Source organism: Girardinichthys multiradiatus, chromosome 2, assembly GCF_021462225.1.
Source record: "Girardinichthys multiradiatus isolate DD_20200921_A chromosome 2, DD_fGirMul_XY1, whole genome shotgun sequence".
NCBI lineage: Eukaryota > Metazoa > Chordata > Actinopteri > Cyprinodontiformes > Goodeidae > Girardinichthys > Girardinichthys multiradiatus.
In genome coordinates, this window is record NC_061795.1 from 26,126,481 (window position 1) to 26,152,606 (window position 26,126).

Here is a 26,126-nt window from a genome sequence, read left to right on the forward strand (position 1 = left end):
TTTTAGTTTTTTTGGCACATTTCTACATTTCACGGGATAAATTTCAGAATTAGACAAAGACGATACAAAGGGCAGTTTTCAAATGATTATTTCATTTATTGAGGGAAAGAAGCTATCCAAACCAACTTGTCCCTATGTGAATGTATAATAGTTGAATCACAAATAAACTACTGTAAACCACATTTTTTTTATTCAGTGTCCCTAACCACTCCCAGGCCTGATTACTGCGAGACTTGTAAAATCAAGAAATCACTTAAATAGGACCTGTCTGACAAGATGCAAGCGGCTAAAAAATCTGAAAAACCAACACATCATGCCCAGACCTAAAGAAGTTCAAGAACAGATGATAAATTAAGTCATTGCAATCAATCAGTCTGCAAAGTGTTACAAAGCCACTCTAAGGTCCACTACTGTTCCAGTGAAGGAGCAGTGGAGCAGCCCAATCTACAAAAATTACTCCAAAATCGCATCAAAGCCTCATCCAGGAGGTCACAAAAGAATCCAGAACAACACTTTCCTCAGTAAGGTCAGTGTTCATGATTCAACAAAAAGAGACAGGCTGGACAAAAACGGCATCCATTAGAGAGAAACCGGTACCACATTTTCTACCAAAAATTGTGATGATCCCCTTTGGAAAACCTCTGAAAAATATTTTTTTGACTGATGAAACTAAAGTTGGACTTTATGAAAGATCTGTGCCCCTTTGGCATGAAACTAAAACAGCATTTCGGATAAAGAACATCCCACTCTGAGTGAAACATGGTGTTGGTAGTGTGATGCTCTGGGGCTGGTTTGCCGCTTCAGGACCTGGACGACTTGCTGTAATTGTTGAAACCATGAATTCTGCTCTCTACCTTAAAATCCTAAAGGAGAATGTCCATCCATCAGTTTGTGACCTGAATCTTAAGCACACTTGTGTTGTGCAGCAGGAAAATTATTCAAAGCACAGGCCAGTTAGCTAATGACCAGATAAAGAAAGCAAACTAAGGTTTTGAAGTGGCCAGGTCAAAGTCAAGACTGTAATCTGTTTGAGATGCTGTAGTATGACCATAAACAGGCATTTTGTGCCAACCAAACAGTCAGTCATTTTCTACCGCTTATTCCATAGTGGGTCACGGGGGAGCTGGTGCCTATCTCCAGCAGTCTACGGGCGAGAGGCAGGGTACACCCTGAACAGGTCGCCAGTCTGTCACAGGGCAACACACAAACAACCATGCACACACTCATTCATACACCTAAGGGCAATTTAGAGTTACCAGTTAACCTACCAGGCATTGCTTTGGACTGTGGGAGGAAGCTGGAGTACCTGGTGAGAACCCACGCATGCACGGGGAGAACATGCAAACTCCATGCAGAAAGACCCCTGGCTGGGAATCAAACCCAGGACCTTCTAGCTGCAAGGCAACAGTGCTACCAACTGCGCCACCGTGCAGCCCGCCAACCAAACATTGAGGATAAATTCAAACACCTCAGTAAAGAAAAGTGATACAAAATTCCTCACACACAAACGTACAATATCTATTGGTATCAGTTATTAAATTAAGGAGCAATTACTTTTTCATACATAAAAATGTAATGATGAATGAGTGACAAAAACTCAAGTTGTTAAGTGGCAAACCAAAATATGGCAATGTGAAAAGCTCTTTATTTTTTACATAAATACAGATTTTTTTATCCTATGGATAAAGCTCAGGAGTACTCACATTCAAAGTTTTTCCACAGTTTTCATGACTTTGTAGGAACTCTAAAGACATTTAGGTATTTCCTAGAACACGATGCTAACTAGGGATCTCTGCGCGAGCCAGAAGCAAAACTTTATTTTGACTCAAAGTCTGGACACCTGGTGTCTGTTTCTGTAGCTGGATGATTTAGCTCAACGCCATTTAGACGCTAGCTGAAGAGCCTATTTGAGACTATATAGCACTGTGGATCTAATGATCAACAAGCAAGGCCCTGCTGGGTCATAAATAACACAGTCAAAATGCAGATGCATTCACTCCCGTGGTTTGTGGAATAATTTAGTCCATGCATAACTTTCATTCCAGCAGAGGCTGGGTGGGTGACAAAAGAACTGAGCTCAGAGCACCAGCAGAAAAAAAACAAACGCCCACAGGCAGGAGACTATGACACCGGGCCTCTGTGTACACACCAGCAGCCTGATGGCTGAGGGGTTATTGGTGCCCTGCTATGTCAACAGGATGGTGAACAACAAGGTTTAGAATGATTTAAGATCTGAAATAATTTTGAAAATTATAAAACTGAAAATAAAAGGCTTATGGAGGAAGTGCAGCTGTTTTCTGAAGGAAAATATTTACACTTGAACTGAGAGAATCTTGACACAAAACACTTTTCAGAGTTTTTCTGTAAAAAAACAAAAGTAAAACCATGTATGATTTATCTTCTGCTTTCCGATGTTTCACTGCTCTGTGTTGTGTATTAACTGTGATTAATGATCTGTAATTCATAAACCCTGTCTGAGATATGAATGTGATCACTTCCAGTTTAATGTTGACGGTCCTTGTTTTAAAAAAATATCCATTAGTTATGAAAATAGACAGGTACAATATTAATTTTTCCAGTGTCTATAAAGAGAAAACCATGTTCACAGGAACCTCCTCCTCCAGCCCTAAACACAACCATTGTCTTTCTTTGAGGAACTAAATATTCCATTACTGCATAAATGACTTAATGGGTGAAGCTAACCTTTAAGAAAGAATATTGCTTTGCAGTACTAAACTCCTCTTACCTTGTAGTGTAGAGCAGATTATTGTAAGCCATGACCTCACTTTCCCCCCACCTATAAGCAGTGATGTTCACATTGCTTTTCCATGGTGGAGCTAATTATGACTCAGAAACATGAAAAAGCGTGATCTCACACCTGACGAAAAATAATGTGGGCCACAGAAAAACCCAGCTTCCTCTTATTCAAAGTCACTTTTTAGCAGATTTATCTGCCATCATGAATCATGCTTACAAAAACAGAGGGGCATTACAACAACAAAACTGAAAGCTGACAGCATTCATCTAAAAACACCACCACAGGACTAAACCAAACAAGAGTATTTCACTGTTTTCACATTGCAACATTGCTGACAGAAAGTATTCCATTTAACAGCTACTAAAATGATGCAATGACATATAAAATGACCACAGAAACACAATAACTGGTTAAACATTTGCTCTAACTTGTTTGGTAACAATAGAACAGTTAACCAGCCCTGCTTAAAGAATAAAATGCAAGATTAAATTCAGATACTTTGAGCCTACAAAGTTTTTAAAATTATTATTTTTATTTCAATCTATGTAATTTTTTTTTTACCTTTGATACTAACTTTATTTTTACAATTTTTTACAGACCAAAGGTGTTGGCTATATGTGGCTCCAGAGACAGATGTTGCTCTTCAGCCCTGCCAGTGTGCTTCCTAATAACGTTAAACAAAATGATATAGAAATTAGCAATATTTTTAATTATAGAGGCAAAAGAAAAGGGGAGATCAGCAGTTCTTATGTATGTTTTTATTTTATATTTGCCCAGAATTTCTACAACAGAATGACACGAATAATGTAAGGGGTTTTTCAGTCTGTTTATGTTATTTTGTTTTAAACTATGTGTTTAATTTTTTTTCCAGTGGGCTACCTGTGTTTTTTCATTTTCCATAAACATGAAAAGGACCAATGGGAGTCTAGGATCCAGTCAAGAATACACAAATAAAAAAATGCAAATTGTTACTCTTATTTCTAACTCAGGGAAGACTAAAAACATTAGATGATAACCAATAACACTGGTGGAGACAATTGCTTTTCTGTACTGGTACAATAAATCCAGCCCATAAGAGATAAATGTGACAGTTGAGGCAGCGGAAACTCAACGGAAATCAGTTTGAAAGAAAAAATCCCGACGGGTTCAGAGGGAACAAACAACACATGAACTGCCAGAACTGAAACTCAAATTTTTGCTATTCAATATAATTGTTTTTGTTTTTTCTTTAATTTTCAGTTTTATAGAATTTCATAATAGAAAAACCAGTAATGAGAAGTCACTTAATGGTGCATAATAAAACAGCTTTAGTTTGTCTTTAAACTTACATCCAGAGTCTTTGCTGACATTTGGTGAGAAGCCATCTGATGACCACAGGACCGCCAGGACCAAACACTGCTCTAGTCCATGGTTTCAATGGCAGCAGAGGAGAGGAAGACTCTGGGGAGGCAGAGAATCCTGGAAGACACAGAACAACAGTGGACATCAAAATCTTCAAGAAAAAACATTATCAGCCTTGTTCTGAATAAAAAAAGAAGTTTTATATGCATTTAACAATTTTCTATAATTAAAAGGGGTAGGTAAATACTTTCCTGCAGCAGATAACTCTTTTAGCCAAAATCCTTATTTTGTGTATATCCAGATTGCCCTTTCCTAGAGTCTGAAGCTAAGAGCTATTTTATGAACTTTTAACCTAGTCACATTTATATTCTGTGATTATTTAGAGTGTGCAGTGCATCTTTCACATGGAAGGTCATTTGTAGCGCACACTAGAGGCTGACATTTTTTCGGGAGACCCACGGATCACGGGATTCCCACGGGAATCCCGCGGGACGGGAGACAGCATCAGTAAAGATCACGTGATTGGGACAGTACAGGATAAAAAATGAACGGGAGCAGACAGGAGCGGGGGCTAACCAATAGGAGGGAAAATAAACTAGGATCAATTGTCCTTGGAAATGTAAAACTGAGACTTTGTTATAATTTTAAGAAAAAAAAAAACTTGAATCGTCGCCGCCATTGTGTAGTTTTTTTTCCAAGAAGCCTATACTATAATGTGAGTCAAACGAACTACACGACCCACAAGCCAACAGTGCTTCTGCTCGATGTTTTCCACCTGCGTTCAGAATGGAGGGAGCAAACGCAGGTGGAGAACTGGACGTGGTAAAATTGGATTTGTAACGTAAAGTCAAAAGTAAGGACTTATCTATTAAACTCATAGAGCTGACAGGAAAGTCGCAAATATTACCGAACTTCAGGAGAGTTTAATGTAGCGCTGTTAACACGCAGTCTGCTGCTTGTAAAACGTGTTTAGTCGTAATCAAGTTCACCAGTGATTAAGGGACACTTGTTTGGCAAATTCTGGATTAAATCAGCCCTGCATCTCTTTATTCATCAAACCAAAAGTACCAACATGTGTCAAGTCTCATCTGACCAACAAAATTGCTGCATGTGCTCTAAAGATTTAAGAGGTAAGATACGGAAGCCTGTGAGGGGACATGGGGAAATGTATTACTTTTGCGTCCCCACGCAATACTTGCGTTCGGCATTTTGGAGCAGCAGCACAGATGACAAACTGCTCATAAAACAAACACTGATATGTCATTGATATGGTTTATTTGTCATATGCAGGTTAACACGCAGTAAACAATGCGATGAAATGCTTAGGATAAGAAGAACCGTTCAAATCACGATAAAAACAAAAACACTAATGGCGTACAAAAAAAAGTACACATCATGCAGCAGTAATAAGGAAATAAAGTGTCACAGATGTGGTTTCGTGCAGTTTTATGGTCCAGAGTTCAGTAGTTTGTTTGACAGCTTGTGGATAAAAACTGTCTTTTAGTCTCATTTGAAGATAATTTTATTTAAGGCTGATTTCAAAATAAAACTCAATAAATCTCAAAACGGGTGTAGTGTTTGTTTCATTTTTGCAGTTATCTGGTTTGGAAACTATCCCACAAAGTATTGCGAAATAACGCAAAGACTATTGCGTGGGGACACAAAAGAGAAAAAATTCCCCTTGTCCCCTCGTGGACCTTGTTGAAAGGCTTCATTAAGGGAAGATATTAAATAAATATGTTGTGAAATTGAAAAAATTGAATGTACCATTAAATGTACAATTTATTTAATACATCAATAATATTAAGTGTACCACTAATTACCTCATGTCATCTTTAAAACTATACTTAATTATTCAGTGGCACATTTAATTTCATAATATTCCATTTCATGATATAATGGTACATTTATTGTTTCTAATGATGTATTAAATAAATAAATGGTACCTTTAATTTAATGGCACATTTAATGTTACATTTCTTTCATGTTACATTTACTTCACTTATGGGATATTCACAACATTCATTTATTTAATGATGATTTTATTGTATTAATTTTGTCCAGTTTGACCCTCCATTCTTGATGCCTGTATAGGAGGTCATGTCAGAATTTAAATCAGGTGTTCTGGAGCAGACACACATCTAAAACTTGCAGGGAAGGGGTCCCTGAGGACCAGGGCTGTGAACCATTGAGGTACAGTTTCTAAATTATGAAGGTAATGCCTTTTTGGCCTTTTGTTCAACAAGTACATTTCTCTTGCTAGGTGCATTTTTCTTTCGTTTCAGCAACTTGAAACATAAAAGTAATGTCATTGTTCAAAGGAAACAATCACTTAATAAATGAGTAAAATACAACTAGGTACATTTTGTTTATTCAACTAAGATAGGCATGGTCTGTTTCCTTGTTTGATATTTTATTATTTCTTCATTATTATTTTTTTTACTTTAACTGGCCTTTACTACAGCTAAAAACAGGGACCTAACTGGTCCTTCAAACAAAGAAATTGCCAAAAGACTAAATGAAGAAAACAAAAATGGGAGTGGCACAGGAGTGGGAGTTGTTCTGAATGGGAGCGGGACGGGAGTGGGAGTCAATTTACAAGGAGTGGGACGGGACAGGATTTTTTTTGTTATGCTGGCCTGGGATTGGGATGTGACAAGACCTTTTTCTGTGGGAGCGGGATGGGACAGGAGAGAAAATCCACTCCCGTGTCACCCTCTAGCGCACACCCACCAGCCACCTCTCTGATGTGAACTACAAAATAAAACAAAAAATAATTTACAGACTCATAAAACAGGATTCACATGAAAAGAACTGTGATTTGAGAGGGGAATGTTTCTAAGTTGGTAGCAGTTTGCTTTGGAAATGAAGCATTTGCAGCCTCAGAGAAGTAAGGTTTTAAAAACACTCCTGTTTGATTGAAATAACCACATCGCTCTGATTTGACATTATTGTCAAGCTAAATAGTAAACAATATTCTGCAGGAAACATAAGTAACATTTCGATAAACCCAATAATTCATGATTTTATTCGACAATGATTCAGACAGCTACGATGCATTTAAATATCAATTACGGATGTAACAAGATAAATAATAATATGTAATATGACTCCTCATGTTTGTCATGCTTTATTATCTTTCATTTTACCACTTTATCCAGAAGGTGCTGGGTGCGTTCAGGTGACCTTGTTTTGTGTTCACCATAAACTGCAAACTACAGGGGTTGGACAATGAAACTGAAACACCTGTCATTTTAGTGTTGGAGGTTTCATGGCTAAAGTGGACCAGCCTGGTAGCTAGTCTTCATTGATTGCACATTGCACCAGTAAGAGCAGAGTGTGAAGGTTCAATTAGCAGGGTAAGAGCACAGTTCTGCTCAAAATATTGAAATGCACACAACATTATGGGTGACATACTAGAGTTCAAAAGAGGACAAATTGTTGGTACATGTCTTGCTGGCGCATCTGTGACCAAGACAGCAAGTCTTTGTGATGTATCACAAAGACACAAAGACAAAGCTAGATGGGCGCTTCACTGCCAAGGACAACGAACCATTCTTGAGGACCATGTGCATCCACTGGTTCAAACATTGTATCCTGAAGGTGGTGCCGTGTATCAGGATGACAATGCACCAATACACACAGCAAGACTGGTGAAAGATTGGTTTGATGAACATGAAAGTGAAGTTGAACATCTCCCATGGTCTGCACAGTCACCAGATCTAAATATTATTGAGCCACTTTGGGGTGTCTTGGAGGAGCGAGTCAGGAAACGTTTTCCTCCACCAGTATCACGTAGTGACCTGGCCATTATCCTGCAAGAAGAATGGCTTAAAATTAAGAATTTGGGGTAATCCAATGGTCAGGCTGGTGGTGGTGGAGGAAAGATATGGGGGATTTTCTGGGTATACTGTTGGACTCCTAGCATTAATTTAGGCCTTCACATCAGATCTCATTCCAGTAGAGCACCTTTAGGATGTGGTGGAACGAGAGATTTTTGTGATGGATGTGGAGCCAAAAAAACTCCAGCAAGATGCTATAATGTTAATTCGGACAATAATCTCTAAGGAATATTTTGACACCTTGTTGAACTGATGCCATAAGGAACTGGGGCAGTCCTGAAGATAAAAGGAGGTCAAATCCAGTACCATCAAGACGTACCTTATAGTCCCTGGAGAGGATATGATTCGCAGCAGCAGTACAGTTGATGGGCAGTGAGTATTCTGCTTTTTGCTCTAACTTTAACAGGTCAGTTCAGTCAATGTACAGTACCTGAAGAGTCACTCTTCACTTCCACTGCCTGCAACCTGTGATGTATTTACATTTTTACTCAATATCAGCAATTCTCAAACTTCTATTTATTAAGAAGTGATGCTTCAATTAAATCAGCTAGCGATGGAAATCAACTAATTTAGCCATTACTGACAATCGGTGGTCAAATACTAAAAAATCTGGGAGGTTTTTAGTTTAATACATGCATAAAAATGGAAAACTTTCACTTTTTCAGTTTATATACATTAGCAAACATCATGCTATTGTCGACATGCGCTCTAATCCAAAAATGGGGAGCATCATGTAAATCCCTTTATTTTCTGTTTGCTTTAAAAATACTTCAATTAGAATTTTTTTGTTTTAATCTGTTAGACACATTTGAGAATGTGTCTACATTTAATTGTTGAATTAGGACAACGTTTACAGACTTTTTAAGAAGTTCAATATATGACTTAAAATAAATGTTTTTTTAAATAAAATGCCGAGATAAATATAACCAGACACAAAGTCAATTGGGTTACCTTAGGTGGACACAATAGAAGGCAGGACTGCAGGGATTTTATTTTGGTTTGAAAACACCTGCCCTTGTTTTTCAGTGTTTGGTATCTGTTTAAAGTGGATGGAATAACATTAAATGCAATCAGAGATGAACATACACCAGGGCAACTGTGTTTGGATGACAATAAACAACTTGGTCCTCAGTGACATCTCGTAATAATAACATAAATTGTAAAAAGCACAGGCACTTATACAGAACCTTGAGGGACACATTTGGTGACATTTAGGTAACAGAAGGAAAGACCACTGAGTTGAACACACTGCTTATGACCAAACAGATCGTTTAAAAACCATGTGATGGCTTGGTATATGGGCCTGTATCCGAAAGCCTCTGGCATAAGATGCCATGGTCTACACTGTCAAATGCCTTTGAGAAGTTTACAAAAAGTGCAGCACAATAGTTCTTTGGCTAATAAGGTTTCCACAAAATCATTAGTCTGGGGAGTGCCATTGGTCAGATGGTTTAACTCTCACTGGAGGACGCATATACAGTGTCAATGTCATTAATACGAGCCGTTATTGTTAGGAATTATCTCCACATAATTCATTGTTTTTTTTTAAGGGAGAAAAAAAATTATTCTCATTGAAAAAAAACTCTACAAGTCAAAGTAGGCAATCAGATTTGTGAGTTCCCACAAAAGTTGTTTCAACACAACATTGCAAACACATGCTGTGGATCTTCACATTTGCTAATCAGATATAACTCTGTATGTCCGTTCTATTTATATTTACACCGGATGAGCAACTGCAGATTTATCTTTGATCTTGTGTGGAGAGTGTAGTTTCAGAACAACACCCACCTGCCCTTTGTCGCTTCACTGTTTCTGTTCTGTTTTAACCTTGTAGTTTAAAAGCTGCACAGAAGACCTAGTAGCAGTGGAAGCCTAAAGCACACTGTGTTGTTACCTTCTGAGATCCACTGAACCAGTGACCTTCGATGTGCATATCCATCCATCCATGCTTTACAGAGATTACAAACAGACTAATCTAATGAAACTAGGAAAATAAATCAAACTATTTTAGAGCATGGGGAACTAAAAAAAAGGCAAAAGTGCGGTTTACTGAGGAAACTGTAAAGAAATATGAAATGCTAATAAAAATATAAATTATATATATTCACAAAACATTTAAGAAACTGTAATGCAAACAAAACAGCCTCTGTGAAGCACGTTGTGTTACAATGGGCTATGTGAACGGTTTGATTGATAGATCAGTACTCTGTTGAACATGAAGATGGGATAAAATATTTTTTTCCTCTTTTTATTAAGTGAAAGTGACAATGTGATTTATTCTTGACAGATAAGGCATAAATATCTTCAAACTTTAATTAATCTTCCTCTACCAAACATATCACAATAAAAATTTAACCCGGATAAAAAAAGAAATGTGTATAAAAAGAAAATTATTCCAACTTTATGCACAGCAATGTAGCAAACATACAAAGACCACAATATTTGTAATAAAATCTTAAAGACAGAGTTAGACAGTTAGACAACACGGGCCAAAATTGTTAATGACTAGCAAGTAATTAAACTAAAAGCCAAACTGAAAGGATATGTCTTTAGTTTGCTTTAAAAAAAAGGGATCACAAGCAACAATTCTCACATTTTCTGGTAGTTGGCAACCTTAGATGCAGTTTTAGCTCTTTTTTGCATCACTAGAGGCCTTTATTTTTTCATTTTTCCAACAGTAGGTAGACAGAAAAAAGGGCAAAGACATTCGGCAAAGGTCGCAGGGTCCAGGACTCTTACCCGGGATAGACGCATTGAGGACTATAGCCTCTGCACATGGTCGCGCGCTTAACCCCTACACCACCAGCAGTTTTAGATGAATAAAGCAGTAAAAAAAGCTATAAACCGAAGCAATGCTCTTTAATCTATTATGTGTAAGCCATCATAATGTTGTTGGGTCAACTCTTATGAGAGCTGCATGATGCTCAATATTATGGATTTAATAATTCACACTGTTTTATATTGATTGATTTAAAATCTACTTTACAGCACAAGGTAACAACAATACCTCTTTAAATTATGAGGTTTCTGGACCTGCTTTAAAATCGCAATATCATTCATTTCAAAAAAATTAAGCTTCTGCAGTTCCGGCTGGCAGCAAACAAGCTGGCTGATTAAAAAGTAAGGACTTACTTAACTGTGAGTGGATCTGAAGGAACCTCATAAATAAACAGCAGCTTCGCAGAACAACACTGGCAGCGACCAGAAACACGCCGTAACACAATACCGACACTGAAGAGTATTTATCATTCAGAACACTTTTACACACACAAAAAAGAAACCTGCAAAATGAACTGCACGTCTTAATGTGAACGTAACCATTTTCCAGTAACAGGATGATTTATAGCTGAGATAATTGTCTCCATAGTGAGCAGTGATCGCCCACATGTGAGGCTGGTACACAGTAGGTGGGAGGTGAAAACACGCACTGAGATTCTAAGCTTTCCACTCAATCTTTTCCATAACGACAAAACATTAATTATTAAGGGTCAACAAGAGTTTATGCATTTTTTGTGGGTGTAAAAAAGATCTTTTAAAAGCCTCTTTTTATTTTGATTAATATTTATGTGATTACTATTAGTGGTGGGAACACTTAGGCAATGTGTGGGCTCTAAAAGAAGTCACATTTTATTCATTTATGTACATATAAATTATTTCGTTTCAGCCTCCACGAAGGGGTCTTGTCTATTTTTTACAGTACATTAGCTTCAGATTTCCTCTGTTTTTAGGCTTTTACAGTTTTTTTAAAAGGCAGCAAACTGACGTACGGTTTGTAAAGCAACAAAGAAAAAACAAACAAAAGCATCAATAAACAAAGCTCAATGAGACTAGTAGAAGATGAAGTCCAGACGCAGGGTATCCCATTTTAATAAATGTGCGGTAGTGTCAACTAAATTTAGTAAAATATACTTTTTAAATCAATCACACAGTGTCTAGGAAGGTTGATGTAATAATTCATGCATGCCTTCTCCCTGTGACACAGAAGCACCTTCCTCTTAACCACTCAATCAAAATAGGAAAGACAACATCATTCGCTGCCAATAATTAAAAAAACAAAGCTGGACAACAATCCAAGTTCACCTATTTACCACCCAGAGTGAAGAGACAACAGAAGTGTGAAATTAAGCTTTAGCAACAGAAGCTAAATTTAAGGCTTTTTACACCTCTGCTAGCGCTGCCATGATTTATGAAGGGTGCCGGCCACAGCTGTCAGCGAACCAATGTGTAACTGAACATGGAAACATGTAACCCATGCCGACTTAGCACATGACTTGGGAGGATTCATCTAACCGAAAAAGCCTTGGCTCAGACTTTAGCTGCATCAGTTTCTCCCCTGAGACTAACTTCAACAAGTACAATATCGGTCTCTTCTAACCAGAGCACCTTCTTCCACATGTTTGCTACGTCTCCTACATGGTTTGTAGCAAACTGCAACACAGACCTCTAAAGGTGTTCTACCAACAATGGCTTTCTTCTTGCCACTCTTTCATAAAGGCCAGATTTGCTGAGTCTACCTGAGCTGTGGATCTCTGTAGCTCCACCAAAGTTATGAAGGGCCTCTTGGCTACTTCACTGACTAAGGCTCTCCTAGCCCAGGATGTCAAGTTTAGGTGGAAGCACATGTCGTGGTTTGCAGTTGGGCTGCACTCTTTCCCTTTTGAGACGATGGACTGAACAGTGCTCCAAGAAGTTGGTTTGTAATCTAATTTTGCTTAAAACCCCTCCACAACCCTCTCCCCACCTGCTGTGGTCCTTGGTCCTTATGATGCTGCACTATTTTTTTTCAACAAAAGTCTTAGACCTTCACAGAACAGCTGAATTAATAAACACATTTAATTACATGCAGGTCTACTCTGTTTAATAACTATGTAAACTCTGGAGACAATTTGTTGTGTTGGATTTTATTTATGGATGTCAAATTAATACATTACTTTGTGTTGGCTTGTTACATTAAGACTATGCTTCTTAAAGTTTTGGCTGTAATGTGACAAAATGTAAAAACGTTTAAGGGTTATGAATACTTTTGCAAGGCACTGTAAATTAATAAAACTCTGTGAGTCTGATCCTTCCCTTGCTAGTCTGACTTTTTGAGATTCTTCAGGTCAAACAGGGGGTGAAATTTATTTTGGCTTGGTTGAGCCGTTTGGCCGGCGGGCCTAACTGTGGCTCCATCACCAAAGAGCGAGTTAAGCTGCAGCTTCAAGGGCCAAGCAGCCACAAGCTGTAACTGCTGTGTTCACTTTTAGATAAACAGCCCGTGATCCCCCTTCTCCGGAGTGCACAGGAACAAATCAATGTCTCTGTGTGTGAATTTTACTGGTTACCCACTCAGTGTGCCCTCAATATGTTAACCAATATCAAAACTAACAAAGCAAGCGCTTCCACAAAGCACTCACAAGACACAGAAGACTAATAAAAGATGGCATTAATTCCTACCCCGCACTTGTTCGCATGCTTGTGCGCAACAAAAATGTCAAGCCACCCTCTCTGTTATGGTCAGGCAGAGAAAAAGAAACAAAGCACAAGCTTTTTATTCCTACAACAATGGAAACAGCTGAGATATTTCTGATAAGCTACAAAACTGTGTAAGCAGACAACAGTTTCAACATCGGGTTGCAGCAAAACCGCCAACGTGGAGAAGCTGCAAAGACATGTTGAGGAAATAAATTAATATGATTCTGGAAAAACACATAATTTCCACCTTGCATCAATATTTAATAATTATCAGAATCCATTCATGTGACTGAAACAAGGCACACTTTACCAGCGTGGGAAATTTGGGGTGTCATAATGTCCCACGCAAACCAAGCAGGGGAATTGATGCTTTTTCTTTCACTGAGAGTTCAGTTTTAATCTGAATATCAGTTTCCTTTCTAAATTAATCGGTGAACCTTCAAATCCAGCCCTTCTTCCTGTGCAGCTAAAATAGAAAGGCGGATGTTGGGAGGTGTCTAACCAGAGGTACACTTTTTAGTAGCCGTCTGAGCTGTCAGCTGATTAACATTTTCCTGCAGTGATTCGTACTGCAGTAGAACGAATTGTTGTTTCCAGCATTGTGGAAAATATCTGCTGGGACAAAGTCAGGCTTTTATAACAAATGTTCTTTTTGGCCAACAAGTAAAGGAGATTTCTTTGATGTTTTATAGGTTCTAGCCAACTAACCACTGCCTTCAGAGACTTTAAGGTGATATTAATGTAAATTGTACTTTTTGTGAAGCCAATGAGGAAACATTGGTTAAGTTTTATCTCTGTTCATCCATCCATCCATCCATCCATCCATCCATCCATTGTCTATACCCACTTATCCTTGCAGGGTCGCAGGGGGAGCTGGAGTCATTGGGTGAGAGGTGCGGTGCAAGTTTTCCCAAATTTTTCCTTAGGCTGGAAGAATGTGTTATATACAGATATTGACAGTAAACTAAATTCTCACTTTAAAGTTATCAACCTGCTATTTATATATTTATAAAACCAGTCTCTCCAATTGTAAGCTAAATTTAATTGAATTACCTTTGTATATAAAGCACTGTATGTTTTCAATAATGGACAGCAAAAATAAAAAAAAGCCTTAAAAAACGTGTAATCCTTTTAAACACTTAATATCCTTTAACTTTGTGTGTTAGAACAATTTCAAACCCCTGGCCTTTTGTGTTTGTGGTTTACTTAAGTTGAATCCTTTTCATTTATTTCCTTCGAGCTCCTTTTAGTGTTCTTGTCAACTGGATGTTTGCCAGGGTCTGTTTTGTTGTTCTTACGGAAAAAAAGACCGGAGCGTTGCATGGTTTGAACTATGGAACCTGGGAAGCGCATCTCAACGGGGGATCTCAGACCATAATAAAACCATAATTTAGCTGTCCGTGTCTGTGAAGCTAATATTTAAACACATAGCATTAGCTTGTGTTTTCCAGGAGGTTTACTATTTCACTCCTGCAGATACAAGAGCTTTACTGACCTTTTTAAGTTGCCTTCAAATATTAGTGGCATTAGCACAGCTAACATGTGGCATCCTGCACTATTTTGTGCTTTTTCTATCCGTCTGTCTCATAGGTAAAGTACCTCCAAACAATGTGTTGTGTTTGCCTTGTCGCTAAGAGGCTAACTTTTTTTTTCTGGATGTACTATTATATATATATTATATTATATATATATATATTATATATTTTAACAGAGTTTAAAACCTGGAGCAGCAGCTCATTGTTTTGGTCAGGTGAGAGGCTGCATGGAGGTGAGGAGCTGAATGTCTCCGTCAATGAACTGCTGCTGCAGAAAGAAGTGCGCCGATTTGGGCAAATAATGGGTCAGTTTATATTGATTTTGAATTATTTATGTTTTTTAGTGTCCGTCATAATGGTATTTTGATTACTTTGACCTCCTAAATGAAAAGCATCAATGCCCAATAACTGAAATTTAACATCCCTATCAAATTTTGCATCTAAGTCAATCTTTGCAGTCTCAATATTGCGATATTGCACACATCAGAATTGTGATGACGATTACAATTCTATATATTGTGCAGCTGTCCTCCTAACAAATGTGATAGGCATTTGTGCAAAGAATAATTTATGCCATTAAGGACTCCATAGGTCTAACCTTACCATAATAAGGCATTTGAATTGAACTGTGTTAAGTTTAAATTAAATTCAAGCGTGCTGCTTTCTGTATCTCGAGGGAAAGATGTTGCTGGAAGCAGTAATGTCTCTTTGCATCTGAATGCTCCTGTGCACACTGCCTGCACTGCACATTTATGGGCGAGAACTGGTGTTGTCAGTTAGCTTCAAAAGTATAATCACATAAATGTTTGAGCTGAATTTTGAATAGTGCTGCGAAATGTCCGGTGCACAGCACACACCTGAGGAATGATTAAAGATTATTTCATCCAAAAAGAACTCTGCTTACCTCATTTAAACCATGTAAAAAATTTTTTACCTGCCTCCTAAAAGAATCGGAATCGAGAGTCACTAGCAACTGGAATCGAAATGAGGAATTGGAACCAGAATAGTTCAAATTCAAACGATGCCCAATCCTAGATAAATGTGCACATCCTAAATCTTTCGATTTCAGCATTCAGTCTTCTTAAGTTCAGAATCAGAATCAGAATCAGAATCAGAAAAGCTTTATTGCCAAGTACGTTTTTGGACATACAAGGAATTTGTTTTGGCGTAGTCGGTGCAATACAGTACAAATTAAACAGTATAAACATATCTACAATATAATATAAATATATGTGCACAGTTTTAAGTGAGTGAGAGTAAATATAGAGCAGTAAAAGATGCAAGAGCAATACAACAGTGCAGGTGATCATTGTGCAAGTAAAGCAGGAGTCCAAGCTGAGCGTTAATGTAACGCATAGAGTTACAGGTTACAGGTGTCCTGTCAGCAAAAAAAGGGGGGGTGTGGGGGAAAGGGAGAGTGTCAGGGTGGTTTCCGGGCTTTGTTAACCAGGCTGGTGGCAGATGGGAAAAAACTGTTCTTGTGGCGTGAGGTTTTGGTCCGGATGGACCGCATCCTCCTGCCAGAGGGGAGAGTCTCAAAGAGTCTGTGACCGGGGTGGGAGGGATCAGCCAGAATCTTCCCTGCCCGCTTCAGGGTCCTGGAGGTGTACAGTTCCTGGAGCGACAGTAGACTGCAGCCAATCACCTTCTCAGCAGACCGAATGACACGCTGCAGCCTGCCCTTATCCTTGGCTGTAGCAGCGGCGTACCAGATGGTGATGGAGGAGGTGAGGATGGACTCAATGATGGCTGTGTAGAAGTGCATCATCATAGTCTTTGGCAGGTTGAATTTCTTCAGCTGCCGCAGGAAGAACATCCTCTGCTGGGCTTTCTTGATGAGGGAGCTGATGTTTGGCTCCCACTTGAGATCCTGGGAGATGATGGTTCCCAGGAAGCGGAAAGATTCCACAGTGTCAATTGTGGAGTCACAGAGGGTGATGGGGGCAGGTGGGGCTGTGTTCTGCCTGAAGTTCACAACCATCTCCACTGTCTTTAGAGCGTTGAGCTCAAGGTTGTTCTGGCTGCACCAGTCCAACAGATGGTCCACCTCCCATCTGTACGCAGACTCATCACCATCAGAGATGAGTCCGATCAGGGTGCTGTCGTCCGCAAACTTCAGAAGCTTGACAGACTGGTGACTGGAGGTGCAGCTGTTGGTGTACAGGGAGAAGAGCAGAGGAGAGAGAACACAGCCTTGGGGGGAACCGGTGCTGATGGTCAGTTCATACCTACCATCAATTATACTGAAAACTATGATCGCAGAATTAAGTTCAGTCGTCAAAATACGTAAATCCTTTGATACATCTGTTATCTAAAGCCGTAGTTTGCAGATAGGTTAAAAAGGATCAAAAGTAAAAGGGATTCCACTGTCAAAAATATCAGTCAGGAGAAGAGTATAAAATAAAAACCACCATCCCACTAATACACCATGTCATAATGAAGACACACACCAATAATTGGATAAATCATAGGACAACTTGATGAAAAGACGTGAATATAAGGCAGCCTCGCTGAAGAAGCTGCAGTAATTTCCAAGATGTACTGGTTTTGTTCTATATGTGACAAGAATCTGCTGAAATCTCCATGTCTGGACTAAGGATCGGGTCAAAATACAAAAGCCTTTTCTTCCAAGGAAAACATCCAGCCCTGGCTAATATCTCCCAAAACCATGTGGAAGAAAGTGTTATGGTCTAATGATACCAAAATTGGACTTTTAGGCCTTAATTCTAAAAGGTATGTTTGGTACAAAACCTGCACCGCATGTCACCAAAAGAACAATGTATGTAGAATTTAAGACATGGCCGCATCATATGTGCCTACATTTCTTCAAACAGAACTGAGGTGTTTGTCAAATAATGCTTAGTTCCTAATACTAACAAGTTTATCACAAAACCTCTATGTGTTTACCAGAACGTTTAAATGTATAGTGATTTTAGTGAGTCAAATCATACATTAAAATAAAATAAAGAATGAAGGGAAAAGATTTGGAATGGCCTAACCAGAGCTCTGAACAAAATCTGACAGAAAATATGCATGGTCACCTGAAAAGGACTATGGACCAGAGACCAGTTTTAAGGACAAAGCTTTACAACTGAGTGCATGAGGGCAACTTGTAAATATAACAGATTATTATTTTTAATTACGGACATACTGACTTTTAAAGAGGGGTTCTGCCAAGTAGTTATAAGTAGTCAGTACTATATCTGTTAATAACATAAATGTTATTAAAGTTTGTAGAAACAGGGAGATTTACCTGTAGAAGGAATGCTAACAGTCACTCAGTGCGGTCCCTCACAGAGCAGATTTAGGCAACATAACTTCAACTCAGATATTTAAATGTTTTGCAGCATTAGTGGATCATAAACCTCTAAACCATAGATTAATTATTACTAATTTCTTAACTGAACAACATCCATGTCACTGACTGCTATTTGCAAATGGCACAATTTGGCAAATTTGTTGCAGAGAACAAAAAATCTACAATGGTTTACAGAACACTTTTCTATAGAAATTAGAACAATTTAGTGATTTCAATAATACATCACATTTAGGTAATTTGTGGTGATTTCAGCTTGAGCCGCCCTCCTAAATTGTTATCTGGGTCACCTAATATTTGAACAGCAGTGCATCGTGTAGCTAAAATATTACTGAAAAATGTATTTTGACAATTTTGTTTTATGCTTTAAAAATGATAATTTTTCTCCCTTAGTGTCAACGACTGCAGTTGGCTCTTATCTTGATGTTTCTGTTAAGTTTGAAATTCTAGGAATTGTAACAACCCACCAATCTGCTGCCCATGCCATTTATATCTACAATATGGGCTTTTACCATCTATGGAACCTCTGACTCAAAGTCAGAATAAATTATCACAGCAACCATGCTGAGGTTACCCAAGTGACATTTACTCACAACCTTATCCGGGGATTTTTTGGAGTGTAGAATAATTTCCTTTCATTAAAGCCAATAATCTGGCCTTGGATTGTCATGCTAGGAGTTAGCATATATAGTTATGTCTGTAAACCCTGTTTAAGGTGTAGCCCGCCTCTCTAGCTCCAGGGCAGCTGAAATAAAACCCTGCCCTTGTGACCCTGAACAGAACAACATGGTCCTATTCTTAAAAAAAGGATCATTTCCTTGTATGTTACTTACAAATTAATTAAAAGAAAGCATATCAGAAATCAATACAAGTAAGAAACTACTTTTCAAAAGAAACAGTTACTCTCCCTGTCCTTAAAGTTAGGTTAGCTCTTCAGTTCTGAAGAAGCTCAGCTGTGTCTGTAGCTTGCACCCAAACAAAGGACCAGTTGCCGAGAGGCAGAAAACAAGATCATAACCCTTTAAAAATATCAGTGCTTTCAAACATTCATTTTTTCTATATTGCAGATAATGCATATTGAAGGAAAAAAAAACGCAGCAAGCATGTAGAATTTTACATCAAGAAAAGCTACATAAAGACTAAACTAACTGGTCAATGTCTCCCCTCCAACAATGTTAGATGCTCAGGTCAACAATCAGAGGCCAGCTGCCTTTACATAATCCTCCTAATATTGTCCATATTACATGTGATCAAACACCTGCACTGGCTTTTAAAACATGTTTCACCAATAGGCCTGTGATCACCTTAGTAACCATGATAACTGAAAATAAGTTATTCGTAAAGACATCAATGTTCAGAAGAAGAACACAGTTTACCCTGTTCTCTGCTTTGAATCTTTGTTTCTGTTTCAGAAAGGATACAGAAAGACACACCCACAGCCATGCAGCTAAGCTGCCCGGTAATGAAGTTCTTTATAATCTACTGTCAACTCAATAAGTCAGGGCAAAGCAGTTTTCCCAGCCAGGTCATTCTATGCCCCCCCCCCACCAGTTCAGGTCAGTGAGTGGTACCAAGCAGTGTATTTAATGAGACTCCTCCAAAAAGAGCTATTTTCAACCATGTCTTTGATGATTTTCATCTTTAACCCCATTAACATATTTTGCAGGAATGGGTTCAATTTTACCAAACATGAAAAATAAACTAACTGAACAGTTGTTGGTTGTAAGATTTTTGTGGCCTTTATTCATTAGTAGCTGGACAGCAAGAAAGGCAGAGAAAGATGGGGAAGACATGCAACAGATCCAGGGGCCGGGAATCAACTGCGTGGAGGATTAGTTACTGCATATGGTGCACCTGCTGTACCGTTGAGCTATGCAGCGCCTGTTGCTGGATGCTTTACAGAAACATCTGATTGCTTTTGATCATTTTTACTGTATTGCAAATACTATATTTAGTGAATTGGCAATTTTAATTTAACACATCAAAAGTATATTATATTTTCATTATGGTTTAAATTGATTTTCATTTATTTATTTTGAATAAATCTTTTGTATATTTTCTACAATTTCTTTTAAGTTTCTTAAAATATTAAAGCAATATGTAGTCATTTTTGCTCATAGTCGAATGTTTAAAATATAATTAGAATATAATAATTATCACATATAAAATAAATAATAAATAGGAGGTTATATTTACCATATTTAACACAGATTCCTTAGAGGAGATATTTTGCTAATATAAACCAGCTGCAAAATTACTTAAAAAAAATTATTACCAATTTAAAAGTATGTACTGTATCTGAACTGTAATGAGTTTAAGGTCTTCGGGCTCTTTATGGGTTTACCAGAAATATCTAAAGCAGTTCAGTTTTCGAGCTAAGACAAAAGCAAAAGCTTTTATGTTTTCACCTTTGTAGGGTAGTTTTATTTAAAAATTGTAGGAGAGTTATTAATATGGGGATGAGTTCTTCTTTTAACACAAAAAAGGTACAGACATTATTTAGAAAGTATAATTCTGGTCATTCTCCTGTTCAGTTAACAAATGGCCACCATCGTTGTTCCATACACGCTGAAAATACAACTTCTTCATCCTGTCAGTCCGAAAAACGATGAAACTCTTTAGTGTTCCCATCATACAAATCAAGGCTAAAGTGTGTTTTCCTCTTAGTATAGATTGTGTAGACTAATCATTTCAGTTGGAGCTACAAAAGCCCGCACAATAATAATCATGCTTTAGTATCTGACAAAAATAAAGTACTGGGAACGCCGATCATCACAAAAAATGGATGTGTTATAAACTGCGGAGCCACTTTTGCCTAAATATTGTATCTGTTTCTTTTGCACTGCCAGTATATACATGCAGACTTGCAAATGTCATTTAATGGGTTTTATCAGAGGCTCGAACAGGGACGGAGTAGTTAGTACTCTCACCTCTCGGCGGTGTGGATTAAAAGTCAGTTGGGGCTCTCCCTGTCACTGCACGGGTATTTCCTAATTATACTGAATTAGTTTGTAAGTGTGTGTTGTTGCACCAGTGACTCACATTTAATCTCCACAACAGCTAAAATCTGTAGTTTGGTGAAAGCAGAAGTATGTAGAGAAAGCAGGGTCAAACAACCTCTGTTGTCTGATTTAGCATCTGAGATTAAATATAAAAGCAGACAAACCCAACGTGCACATTGAAGAGAGCTCCAGAGTGAGTGAAAACAAATACCTCAAACTGGCGAGAAAGCAGTGAATCTGAGCCTTGAAATTTAGAAATTTGGATTTTGGGTGGTTATGTTCTTAGGGACAAATAAAAACAAACACAACCCACTGCAATGTAAGACATTAACAGATTTTGAGTAAATACAACTGAAGACCGCTTCCTGTTTTTACTGCACTGTAAGCTGCTGTAACTTAAACATTTGAAGCAACATCCTAACCTAATCTGCATCTTAGACCACTGGAAATCCGAAAGATGCAGGGCTGATATCATCATATAGTTTTCCTAAGGAACAGAAAGGTCTAGGTCAGGGGTCTGCAACCTGTAGCTCTGGAGCTGGATGCGTCTCGTTAGGCCCTCCACAATAGCTCTTTAAAACCTTAATGATAAAGGATGCGAGTGTTTGTCAATGCAATGTCAAGGTAATAAACAGCTCAGTTATAGCATTCCTTTCAGTTTTTCATGCCATATTTGCATAGAATCTCCTGAACAGAATGCCACAAATGATACAAAGAATTGCTCTTTGTTTTAGTCCTTTTTTTTGCATAATGCTGCAAATTACATGTTTTTATTCTTCGCTTTGCAACAAAATAGTGTTTCCTTTAAAAATACAGTTTGATAATCTTGTAAAACAATGACATATTTTTATGTTCCAAATGCATTTTATATAGTATGCGTTCTTTTGTCAAAAACTAATTTAAGTTTTAAAAATTCTACACAAGTTGTATTTAGTACAAGTGAAAGCAAGAATGGTTCTTTGCATTGTCAAGCTTGCTGTCCCAGGGCCTTCTTTCTGCAAACAAATATTAGCTAATTTATGCAGGTACAAATCGTTTTAGATGCCGCAAAAATGTAACAAAACTGCTTGAGCTTTCAACATCATAGTGTGGACTCAGTTTGGAACTGCAGCCACTGCCGCACACACTTGATAGAAAAACACCAAAACAGTGTCTTCCTGATCTTCCAATTCAGCAATGATGGCCCATAATATTTCCTGCTACACTCCAAACAAATATCATCTGACCTCATGTACGTTTTCATAGTTTGCTTGACATTAAAAGCACCCATCTTTTTGTTAGAATGCCAAACAACAGGAGCTTAAATTTGCAATTTAAGTTTGATTTTGAAGCCCTGTTTCAGCTGGATCTGTGCTGTTTTTTCTAGTTATCCTCATTTTCTCCTCCTCATGGCTGTTTACATTATACATACACCATATTTATAAATGCAGAAAAGATGGTGACAGGTAACTTGTGCTTCGCCCCATATGTGCAGCTTTGTTGACGACATGGATATATGATAAAATGGAGGACATTGTCTCAAGCTTTGGGACGGGGAAAAGCAGGCTACTATGCTACTAGAGCCGTTTGTGTTAAACAGATTTTATTAAAAAAAAAGAAAATACTGTCTTCAGATAGCTATGGTTAGGGTTAGCTGTTTTTAGGATTAATAACAGACTTACTAGAAAAGAGAACAAATTTCTATACATTTTAAAACAGTGGTTTTGCCTCTGGCATGTTACCTAAAGTCCTGTGAAGTAGGGCTCACAGTTTAGTCGCTTAAATATGAAAATTGCAAAAAATTGGGGTTTATTCCAATTCAAATGCTTGGAATTATGTTCCAAGATTTATCAGGACATACCTATGAAAGAAGTATAAAACTTCATGTAAAATAGTTTGCAAAAGCCTGGCCTTGGAATATTCAGTGATAGAAACAAAAGTGGTATTTTTACCACCGTATCAGATCAGAGTGTGATCCTGAGGTTATACCATTTCCTTCGTTTAGTGGTGCCTATCTATGCCAAAATATCTGTAAAGTTTCTTTAGTTCCTCATTCCATATTAAAGAGACATTAGTTCCCTTCTCATTGATGTAGTCGTATTAATTGCTCCTCGTTTTTCCCTCAACACCAAGTTTTGTGTATGTTTGCATACCAGATTTTGTGCTGTAGATGCGTTCTCACAGCTGTGTCCTGACCGAGCAAAAAACGAGGATGTGACGGCAAAAATCGCAGCGTTTTCTTTTTGGTTCTTTGGGCACGGATGAAGGGCCTCATTATAATGGAAGGATCAGCAAAAAAAATACATAAAGGCAGCAACTTCCAGCAGCATGTTTGTCATAAATGAATAAATAAAAAATATATATACGTTTTAGATACATTTTCTTACTCAATAAGTCTCTTTGTTTTCAGGACTATTAACAGGTCCTTCTCAAAATATTAGCATGCTGTGATAAAGTTCATTATTTTCCATAATGTCATGATGAAAATTTAACATTCATATATTTTAGATTCATTGCACACTAACTGAAATATTTCAGGTCTTTTATTGTCTTAATACGGATGATTTTGGCATACAGCTCATGAAAACCCAAAATTCCTATCTCCCAAAATTAGCATATCATTAAAAGGTTCTCTAAACGAGCTATGAACCTAATCATCTGAATCAACGAGTTAACTCTAAACACCTGCAAAAGATTCCCGAGGCCTTTAAAACTCCCAGCCTGGTTCATCACTCAAAACCCCAATCATGGGTAAGACTGCCGACCTGACTGCTGTCCAGAAGGCCACTATTGACACCCTCAAGCAAGAGGGTAAGACACAGAAAGAAATTTCTGAACGAATAGGCTGTTCCCAGAGTGCTGTATCAAGGCACCTCAGTGGGAAGTCTGTGGGAAGGAAAAAGTGTGGCAGAAAACGCTGCACAACGAGAAGAGGTGACCGGACCCTGAGGAAGATTGTGGAGAAGGGCCGATTCCAGACCTTGGGGGACCTGCGGAAGCAGTGGACTGAGTCTGGAGTAGAAACATCCAGAGCCACCGTGCCCAGGCGTGTGCAGGAAATGGGCTACAGGTGCCGCATTCCCCAGGTCAAGCCACTTTTGAACCAGAAACAGCGGCAGAAGCGCCTGACCTGGGCTACAGAGAAGCAGCACTGGACTGTTGCTCAGTGGTCCAAAGTACTTTTTTCGGATGAAAGCAAATTCTGCATGTCATTCGGAAATCAAGGTGCCAGAGTCTGGAGGAAGACTGGGGAGAAGGAAATGCCAAAATGCCAGAAGTCCAGTGTCAAGTACCCACAGTCAGTGATGGTCTGGGGTGCCGTGTCAGCTGCTGGTGTTGGTCCACTGTGTTTTATCAAGGGCAGGGTCAATGCAGCTAGCTATCAGGAGATTTTGGGGCACTTCATGCTTCCATCTGCTGAAAAGCTTTATGGAGATGAAGATTTCATTTTTCAGCACAACCTGGCACCTGCTCACAGTGCCAAAACCACTGGTAAATGGTTTACTGACCATGGTATCACTGTGCTCAATTGGCCTGCCAACTCTCCTGACCTGAACCCCATAGAGAATCTGTGGGATATTGTGAAGAGAACGTTGAGAGACTCAAGACCCAACACTCTGGATGAGCTAAAGGCCGCTATCGAAGCATCCTGGGCCTCCATAAGACCTCAGCAGTGCCATAGGCTGATTGCCTCCATGCCACGCCGCATTGAAGCAGTCATTTCTGCCAAAGGATTCCCGACCAAGTATTGAGTGCATAACTGTACATGATTATTTGAAGGTTGACGTTTTTTGTATTAAAAACACTTTTCTTTTATTGGTCGGATGAAATATGCTAATTTTGTGAGATAGGAATTTTGGGTTTTCATGAGCTGTATGCCACAATCATCCGTATTAAGACAATAAAAGACCTGAAATATTTCAGTTAGTGTGCAATGAATCTAAAATATATGAATGTTAAATTTTTATCATGACATTATGGAAAATAATGAACTTTATCACAATATGCTAATATTTTGAGAAGGACCTGTAGTAAACAAAAAGTATGAAATAACTCTTAACATTTTTTTTATTTTAGATTCTTCAAAATAGCCACCCTTTGCTTTAATTACTGCTTTGCTCTCTTGGCATTCTCTCCATGAGCTTCAAGAGGTGGTCGCCAAAAAAAGTTTTCCAAAGAGTCCTGAAAGAACTTCCCAGAGGTTCATTGAGAGACGGCCAGAGGTTAATATTTCAGTCATCACAGCAAAGGGCGGCTACTTTAAGGAATCTAAAATATACATAAAAGTAAATATATATATAAAGTTATTTTATAGAACAGGCTATAGACAGACAGACAGACAGACAGACAGACAGACAGACAGACAGAGATAGTGTCTCAACAGAAATGAATGTGACAGAATGACAATGCACTGAATAACCAATGCTGTGTGGTGTTTTTTCAGAGGAAGAAGTGTGACCTATTTTTCTGACTGAATGAAAATGACCAATCTTGTGAATCTGAATTGAGTTACCGGGGGTATCCGGTGCAACAGTGTTCTGTTTGATTTATAAACGGCTCCCTTGCTGATTGGAAGGCAGTCCAGGGAATGGCTGTGCCCTGTAGGCTTTGGGATGGAAATGTTACAGTGGCAGACGTCTCCAGGAGGCAGTCTCCTGCCAGACTCAGACAGGGGAGGCAGCAACGGAAATGCAATTAAGTGCAAGGGGAGCAGAGGTATAAAAGACAACACAAAATCTGACTCAGATTGGTGCAGGTGTCACATTTTGACAAGAAAAGAAACATGAATGTCATATGTGATTCTGATAAACACAGCTTGTGGATCCCTTTCTTTGAAGTTTAACTGGAATAATTGTGAATAATAATAATAATAATGAAACAAAACAAAATATTTGTATA

At 38.3% G+C, this 26,126-nt stretch overlaps 1 protein-coding gene across 2 annotated transcripts in view; it reads right to left on the reverse strand.

Annotated features, from left to right (window-relative positions):
- The window catches only part of otud7a (OTU deubiquitinase 7A), a 59,262-nt gene that overhangs the window by 27,073 nt on the left and 6,063 nt on the right, over positions 1-26,126 (reverse strand). Inside the window, exons 1-2 of one of the 2 annotated variants that reach the window (XM_047354577.1) lie at positions 11,074-11,227; positions 4,087-4,216 (exon numbers count right to left, since the gene is read on the reverse strand). The gene's annotated coding sequence lies outside the window, so the exon portion shown is untranslated. Of the gene's footprint in view, positions 1-4,086; positions 4,217-11,073; positions 11,228-26,126 lie in introns of those variants that run through there. The other variant, XM_047354569.1, reaches the window with a different exon arrangement.